Below are 13,719 nucleotides of genomic sequence, written 5' to 3' on the forward strand. Positions count from 1 at the left end.
TAACTATCTAATTCTAAATATAAGGTGGAGGGTGAAGAAGAAGATGATCCTACAAAACTATCATCTTGACTCATTATATTAGCTATTACCGAATTATAATAAAAGGGACGTGCCGAAACGCTAGCACGCCTAGACGTATCGCGTTTTGGGTTATATACACTAGCGTAATAATAATATAGTTATGCTAAAAGTTTTTTGCATGTTCCAACATAATTATGTACATCAGTAGGCGGGCGATCTAACGATTGGTAGTAAAATCCTATTACTTTAGTAAGGACTTCAGTTTTAAAACATGGGTCTAAAATGGTTGCCATTCCATAAATATAAGGAAAATCGGAAAAATGTGTCTTCCATTTTTCCATCATATCTGCAAGAATCGGCTTCAAATATGGGTTAGTATCATCATGCGTATGTTTAAAGAGATGATAAAAAATAGTAATACACTCACTTATTACTAAGTGAACGTTCGGTTCATAAACATATGAAAAAATCTTAGTTGCGTGGTCATACGCTTCTAATATTTTATGTACACCTATAGCTAATTCCCAAGTGTCATCAACTATATAGCTATTTGTACACTCACTATACAGTTGTGTTATAACTGGACGATAAGCAATCGCCTTTCTTAATAAATCGTTGGTTGAGCCCCAACGTGTAGGAGTATCTAATGACCAATACACTTTTTTAGTTGATATTGGTCACATAATTGTTTATATCGTCTCTTTATCTTTCCAATCCTAAGCCACTTCACTATATCTCTAATTGGACCTAATAGATCGCTTAATTGTTTTATACCTGCTTGGCAAGATAAGTTAACTATATGCGCACAACAACGTATGTGTAATATGCTACCCCCAAGGATAAAACTAAATGCAGGTTTGTTAAACAAAAGTTCTATACATTTAATGTTAGCGGTTGCATTATTAGTAGACTAACATAATATCTTATCTAATAAGTTCCATTCTCTACATATCTCTACTAATCTATATTTTATGTTTTCACCGGTATGTCTTTCTGGCATTGTCTCAAAAGCAATTATTCTTTTTTGAATAATCCAATTTTGATCTATCCAATGTACTGTTACACACATATAAGATTCTAAATGTGGGGGAGCAGACCAAATGTCAGTTGTTATGCTAATTCTACCATTAAAAGATTTAAACATTTCAACTAATTCATAGCGCATTGATTCATATAATTTAATTGTGCGTGTTTTAAGAGTGCTCCTAGGGATTGCTCTATGTTGTGGTTGCAAAGTTTTTCTAGTGAAACGCTCGTGTGCCCTACTTTCAACGTGGTTAAAAGGCAATTCATCACAAATTACATACTTAGAAAATTCATCAATCATATCATTACGATTATATTTAAAAGGCATACCTGTGCTGGGAATGTCCTACTGTCGGCTTCCACTTGTGGTCCCGCTGCCGCTTGCTGCATGAGTTTCTTTTGTGATTCCATGCTTCTTTGCCAAATGTTTGTTAAAAGATCCCGTACCACCACCTTACACGTATTCACGAAACATAATAAATAAATTTTTATAAAATATGAATATATAATGTATGTATAAAAAACTTAAAAAGTATTTACCTCTGGCGAAACTGTATGCAACTAAGGGCTTTACTCCTTGACTTTCACAAATTTGACAAGTGCATAAGAAAACATCTGGATTGTCGGTTGGTTCTTTTGTAAAATACGACCACACATGTGAAACAGCTCTACCACCAGGAGGTGGCATTGCCGGAAAAGGTTGTCTTACTGGTTCATCTTCATCTAAATAAATAATTTAAAATTATAAAACTATAATTAAATAAATAAATAATTTAAAATTTAATTAATTTGAAGAATAAAATTATAAAACTAACCGATAGTTTGGAAATTGACTCGTTTACCACGAGCTTGTCTTTGTTGTTGTTCTTGTAGTTGTTCTTCATGTGATCTTGTTGATGACTGTCGAGATACATGTATCCCAACAGGGGTCGTTGGTTACTCTTCTTGTTCTTCTTCTTCATCAATTTGTATTTCTCTTTCCACTTCTTCTGCATAATTATGTAATTCTGGGTCGTACCCTTCTGGATAATTTGGTTCATAATTATAATTACTAATCGAAGGTGTTGTTGATACCGACGGAGTAGAAGTGGCCTTTCTTTTGGAGGAGCTGGAACCTCCCAATGATTTTGCCACTTTAGTAACTTTTTTTGAGGCTTGTTTCAAAAATGAAGACATGATTGATAATATTGTAATAATAATAGAATTAAGAAATAAATAAATAATTAATAGACTAATTATGTAATTAACTAAATTAAGAAATAATTAAAAGACTAATTATGTAATTAAGAGAATAATTGCGTAATTAAAGAATTAAGTAGAGAGAGTAAGTAGAGAGAGTAGGAGAAGAGATGAGTTGTGAATGAAAAGGATTGAAAGTGGTGGGTTTTTATAGAAAAATCCCAACGGCTAGAAACGGCTAGTTTCCAACGGCTCTTTTCACGGTTCCATGGAACCGGTGGGCCGGTTCACCCGGACCGGTCCTGGTTCCGGTTCCATGGAACCGTTGGACCGGTTCCGTTTCCAACCCGCGGTTCTTAGGTCCGGTTCATGCAGTTTTTTTCCAGCGGTTTCACGGTTCCTGCAACTTTTTTCCGGCGGTTTCACGGTTCTGCGCTTCGGGGCGGTTCGGAACCTGTCGCAAACGGTTCCGGTTCCAAGCGGTTCGGAACCGGTTCGGTTCCGGGTAACCCACCTCGTGGCCATCACTAGTTCAAAGCATGAAAGTCAATTTGAAAAAGGGTCTCAAATGCTCATGAGTTTTATTGCTCTACGTAGCTGCGTAGTAACATCTGTAAAGTGAAGCACTAAGATAGATTCTCCTAATTCAACAATACCCATATAAAGGCATTGCAAGAACATTAAGAAAATATAATAAAGCTGATCATGATCAAAAGTATGCAATCATTTTCTTTTTTTTTTTTAATTTTCCTCACATTTGGGGTAGGTTTTACATGAGAAATTGGTTTTGTCTGTTTAATAAGACGACAAGTTATTGGATAATGAGATTCTAACTCAATAATTTATACAAAAAGTTAACTAGAAACTAATTAAAAATGTAACTACTCAGTAGTGGAATAATATTTGTTTAGTCTATGAAACGAGAATGTCCTAATAACATTTAAAATACCTGAAGTGGAGGCGTTATCGAGGTCAACAGTCAACGAATTGAAAGTGTAAAGTCAACAGTCCACAAATGTAACCTAAAGTCCTGCAACACAACACGTTAGCCTTGCCCGAAGACGATCTCTCGGACAACCCCTCCGACGCTCAAGTCAGATAGATGATGAGATCAATGAATAAATGATATGAACTTAAATGCAAGGTGGTATGTATTGAGATATTAGTTGATTGTATTCAGATGTGTTGATAATGAGTATGGATTTGGGCAGAGTTTTGTTATGGATTAATGAGCATGGACTGCAAATGATGCTGACAACCTTTATTTATAAGGATAAAAAGGAAGTTATCTCCGAAGAAAGGAAGACATAAAGGATGTGATGGAGGGTAGTGGTAGGTTATCGTGAGTAGTGTGAATAATAAGCGGTTATTTTAGGATCAGGGAAATTACTTACTTGATAACCAAGCAAAACAGTTGAAAGGTTCATACAAGCCTCTTGACTAAGAGTCAAGGTCAATATAAAGCCAAAGGGTATAATGGTAAAATTATAATTAACAAACAATTAATTAAATAAATTTAAATGTTACCATATCAATATTATATGTTGCCGAATTTTTTTTTACTTTATGCAATATTTTTTTACCATAAATACATAATAGATGTGGATATTACTCACTCCGATTTAAGCAAATGTCCTATTTTCCTTTTCGGCATTTTCAATTTAATTGTCTCATTATCATTTTAATTAATGATTTTTGATACATGTGGATACCTTTTTATTAGTCTCTCCTTAAATTTATGTGTACACTCCTTTTTGTGGTGGTACTTTCCTTAATTTATGCGTGTGAAAACTTTTTTATTGTAGTCTTAACCTAATTTGTTGAAGTAGACACATTTTATTATGGTTCATTTCTTATCTTAATATTTGTGAAAATTTCAAATAGGACATTTGCTTTAAAATGGAGGGAGCATTTATTTTTGGTCTTTTTAAAATTAAAACAGAAAAATGATTTTGAGTCTTTTGAAAACCGCAGCAATAAGTCCATCACTTGATGTTGCAGTTTTCCTAAAACATCATAAAATACCTCATTCAAATTTTTTAGAGTAATAATAATACTAAAAGAATTATTATTATTATTATTATTATTATTATTATTATTATTATTATTGTTATTATTAATATATTTTAACGTAATAATTACAGCAATCTATCATAGTAATTGGCGACTCGTCACAACAATTCAACCATCATCAAAAAATTATTATTATTATTATTATTATTATTATTATTATTATTATTATTATTATTATTATTATTAACATATAATAACTAAATTATATATATTACAATATAATTTACAAAATGAAATTACATTACAATTTATTATACAAACTATATAGATATGATCAAACAAAATACAAAATAGTTACCACATATAAATATTTGCATGTACCGTGCTAGCTTCTCTCTTTTCCTTGTGGATTTTGCCAATGGTTAAAGAAGGCTCATCTAGCTTTGCGGTTAAAACCTAAGTACAAAAGCATAAATTAGATTTTCATAATTAGATTACATACCATATATAACATAAAAAAAAATTATATATACCTTTTAACCATCATCATCCTTGATTTCTGTGATAGATGAGAATATATTGTACATAAATTTTATCATGTAATTGCCACAATAAATTATACTATTTTCCTGTTGTATGCACTACATAGGAAGTAAATGAAAATCACTTGATATGCCCTTTTGAAGCATAAAAGCCCTTTAAACGTCACTAATGATTTACCTTCAAATCTACTTAATTTTGTTCAAACTTCACCATTTCAAAACTATGCTCCTCATTTATGTTGCATGCCATGTTCATGTCAGTTATTTGCTAAAAGCCCTTAAAACATCAATTATGATGTAATTTCACACTTATTCTTGTTTTTTTGAAGTGCAATAACCATCTCAAAACTATATTAGATATTAATTAATATTGCATGTCATGTTTTAGTTTAAAAAACTCTAGTTTGAGCAAGTTTTTTCAAGTTAATGGCATAAAAAACATTAAAACTTCAACTTATGATGTAATTTCACAGTATTTGAATTTTTTCAAGCGTAATCATTTCAAAAATCCCTAACAACTTGTTGTACACTAGAAAATTATCATTGACAGTGCATAAAAGTATTGCAAGTAATGTGAAAACCTCATTAGCATGTGCATGGAGTCTTTCAATCATCAACGAGAGTTATAAGATATATCATATATCCATGTCATTAACAAAATGTTTAGGACCCGAGATCAGAAGCAAAAGGATAATATACTTACGTTTTATGTACAACTAAGGAAGTAAATTGTAGATAATTATGAGTATCGGACATGTACTATGTTAAGAACTAAGAGTAAAAAATGGATTCATTCCATCACAATCCGAGCTTCAAGTTATGATCTTTAACCTTAAATTTCTCATGCAACCTATCAATAGACTTCTGTCTGGGAGAATCAGTTGAATGTATAAGAAAATGACCTTTCTTCACCCTTGTCAAGGGGCCCTTCAGCATCTTGAACCCTATTATGCTCGTAACATGATCTCCTCAAATAGCAAAACCCAAACATGATATTGAGGCCTCAATGTATGGATAAATATATGCTCTCCAAGGATGTAAACACTGTCGACCTTTGATAAAATTATCACTTGAGACATGGGCGATAGAAAATCAACTTCCCTAGTCCTAGCACTCCAAGAAAAATCATTTTTAAAAACGACTATATTTTTCTCGTTACAAAAAATCAAAGTTGTTGCAAAATTCATTTGTTTCCATAAATAAAAATTAACTTTTCACCCCTGTAAAACTGTATTGCGTTACACCATATCATGGGCAACAACTATTTAAGTTGTTAAAACTGAATCAATAATTCTTAATAGCATAAGTCGTTGCAAAAAATGATGATTGTTTGTTTTTTGGTTTTTATTGTCTAACTTTTTGGCTGTGTTGGATATGCTGAATCATGGGGCTTGTTTAGTTGTTAGTGACTTGGTGGTGAAATTTAGAGGGATTGTTTTTTGGTTATTTTGTGGGTTTAGTTATAAAAGTGGTTGCAGTTGCGGTGATAACTATGGTAGGGGATAGATGGTGGTTAGAGTGGTGGCGGGAATAGAGCTATCGGTTATGTAACTTGTTCTTAAAATGACAATGTATTGAGTGGTAATGATGTAGGTACTTGTTGACTCTCTTAGCTTTTGATGATGACTACACTTAATATAAAAAACTCTATTTTAGAGATTGTGTGCAGGTTGATATCCGGTCTTGATAAAAATCGTTGATAGTGCCTATGACTTAGTTTATGAACGTTGTACATGCCAAATGTATCCAAGAAAGTTAGATAATCCAAGGAAGTTAGATAAGGAAGATCTCATAGGATGCCAAATGTAGATAGGAGGTCTACTGTTCCCAAGTTTAATGATCTGACAATACTTATTGATGAATGCTCTGTTCCCAACACTAAAGTCTGAAAGCATCAACGTCAGTTGAAAATTCTGTAGAATATATTTTTCTGATTTTTAGTTGATGTATTAGTTAAAACTAATTTGTTGCATTATTAATTTAATAAGTTAATTGGCAAAATATTTTTTTGGAAAAATAATCGTACATTTTCTAAAGTGGAGAAAACTTCTCCTTATTTTTCTCCACATAAATAGGCTTGCAATATGGGTTGAATTAAGAATAACTACCTTGCCTATTTTTAGAAAAATAACCGTGTTTACATCCTTGGATTGGCCTAGTTTTCCTTCTATTTAGGCCTAGAAGGTTTTCACGTAAAATTTTTTTGTCTCTTTCTTATTTTTTGTATCAAGTTTAACTTTTGGATCTGCAATCTAATTCCGCAAAAACAAGGCAAAAATACTTAAACTTATCAAATAACAAAAATACTAAAAGGCCACCTACGTTCGATGGAAAGTTCTACATGTACTAAAAAAATAGAATGGAAATCTTCATTAAAGCTGAAAACTATGAGGTATGGAGAGTTATCGAAATTGGAGATTTTGAGGTAACTACTACAAACTCCAATAACGAAATCATTCCTAATCCTATAACCGAATATGAAAAGGAAGATTTTCAGAAAATGGAGATGAACGCTCTTGCCATAAAATTACTTCACTGTGGTCTTGAACCAAACGAACATAATCGTATTATGGGTTGCAATCTGCCAAGCAGATTTGGGATCTGCTTGAAGTTACCCACGAGTTACAAGTGAAGTAAAGCGCTCCAAGATAGACTTGTTAATGTCTAAATATGAACCGTTCCTTATGGAACAAAGAGAAAGCATCCAAGAGATGTTTACCAGGTTCACAAACATCACAAATAAACTTGTCTCTCTTGGAAGACATATTCCCGCTGATGAACAGGTCAGGAAACTTCTACGGAGTCTCCCTCAAGATGAACGCTGGAGAGCCAGAGTCCCAGCCATCCAAGAATCCAAAGATTTCACAAAATTCAATCTGGACGAACTGGCTGGTTCGCTTATGACTCACGAATTGCATTTGGGAACAGCTGACAGTTCCAAAAACAAAGGCTTGACTCTGACAGTAATTGATCAAGAAGAGTCAGAATGTGATAAAGAGAAGGCTACTATGTTGGTACGAAAATTTAAGAAATTCTCCAGAAACAGTAGATACGCCAATCAAAGAAACAACAAGGAAAGAAGATCTGCAAATTCCAAATCCGACTACGAATGCCACAAATGTGGAAGTACTGATCACTTCATCAAAGATTACCCAACATAGAAAAATGAAAAGGGGAAGGGAAACTAGAAGACTGCTGATGAAAGGAAATCTCAATAAAACAGACTTTTGCAAAGCCATGATTGCTACATGGGGAGAATCCGAGAGTGAAGCTGAGACAAAGATCCCCGTAGAGGAAGAAACAACCAATTTATGTCTCATGGCTTCACATGACAAAAAGAATGAAAAGTTTAAAGGAAAAGAGGTAATGTCTTCTAATTCATTTCCTAACCACCTATTTAGTTTGGATAAATATAAACTAATTGAGTTGCTTATGGAGACACAAGATAAATTAGAAGAAAATAGTGTTAAATGTCTCCAAATTGAAAAAGACCTTAAGATTAGTAAAGACCATGTTTCCTATCTAAACTCTTTTAGATTCGATGTTCAAAATAAATTCTTTAATCTCTTAGATCAAAACATCACCTTAAAGGAAACATTGGAAAGGGTAAAATAAATTCTTAATACTGCATGCTATATTTTAAATCGTGTACTAATTAGACCTACCTTATGAACTGTTTAAAGGTCTAAAATCGAATATTTCCTATTTTCGTGTGTTTGGATTTAGATGCTTTGTTCATGTTAATAGAAAAAAAAAGCATAGGAAAGTTTGATGAAAGAAGTGATGAAGCAGTATTTCTTGGCTATTCATCTCATAGTAAAGCTTATAGAGTTTACAATAAGAGAACTACATGTGTAGAAGAATCTGTTCACATTATTTTTGATGAGACTAACTTTGCGAGAAGTGAACAGGATACAAAAAATTTTACAATAGGTCTTGCAAATTTGAAAGATGATGAAGATGTAACTAAAGACCAAGATCAAAGAGCAATCGGAGAACAACTGATTCAAGAAGAAACCGAAGTACCTGATCAGGAAGAAGAACAGCCGGTAAATGAGGACCAGCATGGTGTTAGCAATCCAGTTGCTCCCAGAAATGAACCAAATGATCAGGTTGAAGCTGAGCAGAATATCAATCATGTTAGTGAACCTGTTTCCACAACAGTTCCTAGAAGAAAATTTGTGCACAAACCGTAGAAATATGAATACGGTCATCCACTTGACTTGATTATCAATGATTTAAATAAGGGCATACAAACCAGATCCCAAATAATAAATTTCTGTGCACACTTTGTGTTCCTCTCAACATTTGAACCCAAAAATCACGAAGAAGCCTTAAAAGATTCCGAATGGGTTGTTGCCATATCAGATGAATTGGATGAATTTGAAAGAAATAAAGTATGGCGTTTAGAACCAAAATCAAAACACAAAAAGGTGATTGGGCTAAAATGGGTATCTAGAAAAAAATTAGATGGACATGGAATCATAGTAAGAATTAAAGCGAGGCTCGTAGTTAAAGGGTACAATCAACAAGAAGGAATCGATTATACAGAGACATTTGCTCCACTAGCCAGGTTAGAGGCTATCAAAATTCTAATTTCTTTTGCTGCTTTTATGAATTTTAAGTTATATCAAATGGATATGAAATGTGCTTCCTTGAATGGTTTTCTTGATGAAGAAGTCTTTGTGGAACAACCCTTGCTGGCTTTGAAAATCTTTCTTTTCTTGATCATGTCTATAACCTTGATAAGCTCTTTATGGGCTAAAACAAGCTCCTAGGCAATGGTATGAAAGATTATCAAAGTTTTTGATTGAAAATAATTTTATTAGAGGGAAAATTGATAAAATCTTATTTTTCAAGAATAGAGGTTCTGATATTTTAGTTGTATAAATTTATGTTGATGATATTATTTTTGGTGCCACGAATGAATTGCTATGTAAATAATTTGCTAACCTTATGAGTGTTGAATTTGAAATGAGTATGATTAGAGAATTAAATTTCTTCCTTGGTTTGCAAATTAAACAAACGACTAATGGAACTTTATTCATTAACAAAAATATATAAAAGAACTTCTTAAGAAATATGGTTTAAATAATGCTAAAACAAACCACACACTGATGGCTACAAATGTTAGATTAGATGAAGATACGAATGGTATTAATGTTGATCAAACTATGTATAGAAGCATGATTGGATCTTTATTATATCTAACCGCTAGTAGACCCGATATTGTGTTTAGTGTTGGTCTGTGTGCTAGATTGGAATCAAATCCCAAAGATACAGCAGTGAAAAGAATTCTAAGATATTTGAAGGGAACATATGACTTGTCCCCATTTTATCTAAAAAGTGATGTCTATGATTTGAAAGGTTATAGTGACGTAGACTATGCAGGAAATCTTGTAAACAGAAAAAGCACCTCAGGTATCGTAAAATTCCTTGTCTCTTGTTTAGTGTCTTGGTGTTCTAAGAAATAAAACAACTTACATTATCCACCGCGGAAGCAGAATATGTGGCAGCAGCAGCTTGCTATTCCCAAATGCTTTAGATTAAGCAATAGCTAAGAGACTTTGGTATTAAGTTTGAATGTGTTCCTATTTATTGTGATAATACTAGTGCCATATGCATATCTAAAGATCACGTGCATCATTCTAGGGTTAAACATATTCATATACAACATCATTTTCTTAAGGATAATGTGGAAAATAAAATATATCAGTTAAGCATGTTAATACTAATGATCAAATAGCAGATATCATGACTAAACCACTTCCAAGGGAACAACATGAAAAGATGAGGCTGGAACTTGGAATGATCAAGCTTCACTAAAGTCTATGACAAGCATTCCCCTCAAAGAAAAATAAAAATTGGAAGGGTTGATTCATCCACAAAAATCCTGATTCAGAAATCAATCACTGTAAGGTTCAAGTATGCAGTTATTTAAAGTATATACTATGGTTGCTTTCTTGAATGCGTGTTTAAATTGATCAGACCAAATCAGCATTTATTTCTTCTATGTATAGCCCTCATATTAAAAAAAGGAAACAAGGACATTTTTATTTCTTATTTTCAATCTTATTTTCAAAAATCCCAACATCATTATGTTTCGAAAATTGGCTAGCACAAGTACTCATTAATTAAGATGGTCTAAAATAGTAGGAGTCGGATCATCCCCAAGTAAATTGTTTCGAAAATCCTTTACTAACTGCCAATTCCATGAACCTACTCACTAACTCTTCATCATCCACCTTGTTCACACTTTAAATTATTTAGATGAACAAAATTAAATTCCTTGAGTAACACCCCATAACCGTCTTTACACCCTTATAAAATAACTACTCTCACTTCGACTCCCTCATGTCACATCACTCCATCACACATTAAACCCTCACATCACTTTACTCACTACTCATTACTTATCACCTCCAAACCGTCAATATCACTAACTCACCATCAACACTCCTTCTTTCTCTCTTTCATTAACCCAACCATGAAAACCCCCAAAGCCACAAAATTAACCAAGAAATCGAGCAAGAAGACCCCTAAAACAACTTAACCAAAGCTGCTAAAAGTCATTCACCCATCACCATTAATCAATGCACCACCATCATCATCCTCTTCACCAAAACCATCCGATCAACCGAGTTCATCAACTATGCATGCCGGTTTTAAACGCCCTAACACAACCCCAGGAGGAGGCTCATCATCCAGACCTACAAAGAAAAGTAAGAATGTTGATCCCAACAGTCCTTATGAAGTTGCTAAAGAAATGTCCATTGGTTTTGGCCTTGACAAGTATTGGTATGAATCTACTCCTTTCCCCCAACTTCACGCCATTCTTAAAAATCAAAATTGGGAAACTCTAATATCTGATTTTTGTTGCAATCTAATTTACCCTAACCTTATGCATGAGTTCATTTCAAATTTTTCTGTTGAAAATGGGGTTTGTTGGAGTGTAGTCAAGGAGATTAAAATTAAATTTAATTGCATGATGCTAGGTAAATTGTTTGGGGTTCCTGCAGTTGGTTTTGACACTTATTATGTCGGTTCAAAGATTGTATTTTCTGGGATTAATGAAAAGACAATGCTAAAATTTTTAGGGATTTATGAGAAAAAGGGTAGGATAAGTCACAATACACTATCCCCCTTACACAAACTGCTTTACAACATTGCCCGACGATTTATTTTACCACGAAACTCCAAGTGTAGTGAAGTAAATCTTAGGGATGCCACACTGATTTATTGCTTGGCTAACCATATTAAAATCAATTTCCCTTCACTTATGATTTCACACTTGTTTGACTGTATTGAGAAGAAGTAGATGGTAGGGTATGGAGGCTTGTTGACTTGGATTTTTAGAAAGGTTGGAGTCCCATTGGAAGGATTGCAGTTTCCCATGAGCTCTAGTAACAAAACAGGTGCAAAATGTCTCACTAATTTGCACCTCAAACTATCTGATAAGGGAATTTTGGAGGAAGCTTCCATTGAGAATCAGGAGGAAGAGGATTTCTGATGAAGAAAAAGATGAAGAAAAGGAAAAATAAAAAGAAAAAGAAAAGGAGGATCTAAAGGCTGCTAAGGAGGACCAAGAGACCATTCCCACTATCACTCATGAAGAGGCAGAAGTTGGTTCTCAAGGGGCACAAGAGGAAGTTAAGGAACAAGGGGAATAGGAGGACGCCTTAAGTGAGGGGGAAGCCTCTAAGAAAGAAGAGGGTGAGGAACTGGATGATGATGATGATGATTTATCTAGTGTAGGGATGCCTATGAAGAAGAAGCCCATTGTGATTCCAAGGTAAAGTAGTAGGCTAGCTTCCAAGGGAAAATGTCCAGTAATTAGTTTGGATGATGAATCTTCCTCACACACCACCCTTGACCCTCAACCTATTGCACCTTCCTCACCAAAATCAGCCACGCCACCTACCCATCACATACCATCACCTCCACCTTCACCTATTCCTTCCACAACTCCACCAACAAATACTACACCTGCTTCACCACTTCCACATACTTCACTAGGTCTTGATCCTTCCTCAGTTCCTGTAACTATTTTAGACCCTATGCCCAACAAACTTCAGGATCTTTAGTCCCAGTTCTATTCCTTTCAAGATGAAGTTTCTTGCAACTATTTTGGACCCTATGCTCAACAAACTCCATGATCTTCAATCCTAGTTCTATTCCTTTCAAGATGAAGTTCGTGTCACATTTGCATCCATCACTGACCAGCTCACTCAAATGGAGGCACGTCTAGGTGCTAAGCTTGACACAGTGGAAGTGCAGACCGAATACGTAAATGAAGAAGACCAACCTACTGCCTAATCCGCTTAACTATTATCTTTTCTTGTGCTGCTCCATCTAACAAACAAACAATTTTATTTTGGTTTTTGATGTACCAAGCTGGGTACGATGTTGTAATTGGATATTTTTTGTTTTAAACACTGGTGCTCTTATTACTCTAGTTTGTGATGTTTAAGCGTTACATACTTTTGATTGCATTTCTTAATACTTACTTTATTTCACTGCTCCTTGTTTACCTTCTTTTCTCTATACATATATTGTTAGTACAATGGTTTAAATGCTCCTCTCCTTTTTGAATGATGTCAAAAGGGGGAATAATTGCACAAACTTAAGAGGTATGCTTGGTAAATGACATAGTTCCTAATGCTTCTTTATTGTTTTGTGTACAGAATGTAATGTAATGTTCTGATTAGGAATTATGGTCTAATTGGTTTATAGTATCAATTTCATGCTTTGTTGTTTATATTTAAATTGATATGTATGCTCTGATAGAATTTTGCTTAGGCTTAGTTTCATAGTCGTCAGTTACTATTTTGCTCTACTCTTATTTTGTTAGCACTTAGTATCTTAGCATTATTTAATTTTAGGATTATTTAAAAATATTATGCTTTTATTAGAGTAATCTGTTTTATCATATGTACTT

At 33.7% G+C, this 13,719-nt stretch overlaps 1 long non-coding RNA gene across 1 annotated transcript; it reads right to left on the bottom strand.

The window, feature by feature from the left end:
- Positions 1-222: 222 nt before the first annotated feature.
- Positions 223-2,367, bottom strand: LOC130828912 (uncharacterized). Its single transcript, XR_009047430.1, has 3 exons — positions 1,863-2,367; positions 1,588-1,770; positions 223-1,500 (listed from the first exon to the last, which is right to left on the bottom strand). It is a non-coding gene; the product is annotated as an uncharacterized LOC130828912 (long non-coding RNA).
- Positions 2,368-13,719: the final 11,352 nt, after the last annotated feature.

Source organism: Amaranthus tricolor, chromosome 12 (assembly GCF_026212465.1).
Source record: "Amaranthus tricolor cultivar Red isolate AtriRed21 chromosome 12, ASM2621246v1, whole genome shotgun sequence".
In the NCBI taxonomy this organism is placed as follows: Eukaryota; Viridiplantae; Streptophyta; class Magnoliopsida; order Caryophyllales; family Amaranthaceae; genus Amaranthus; species Amaranthus tricolor.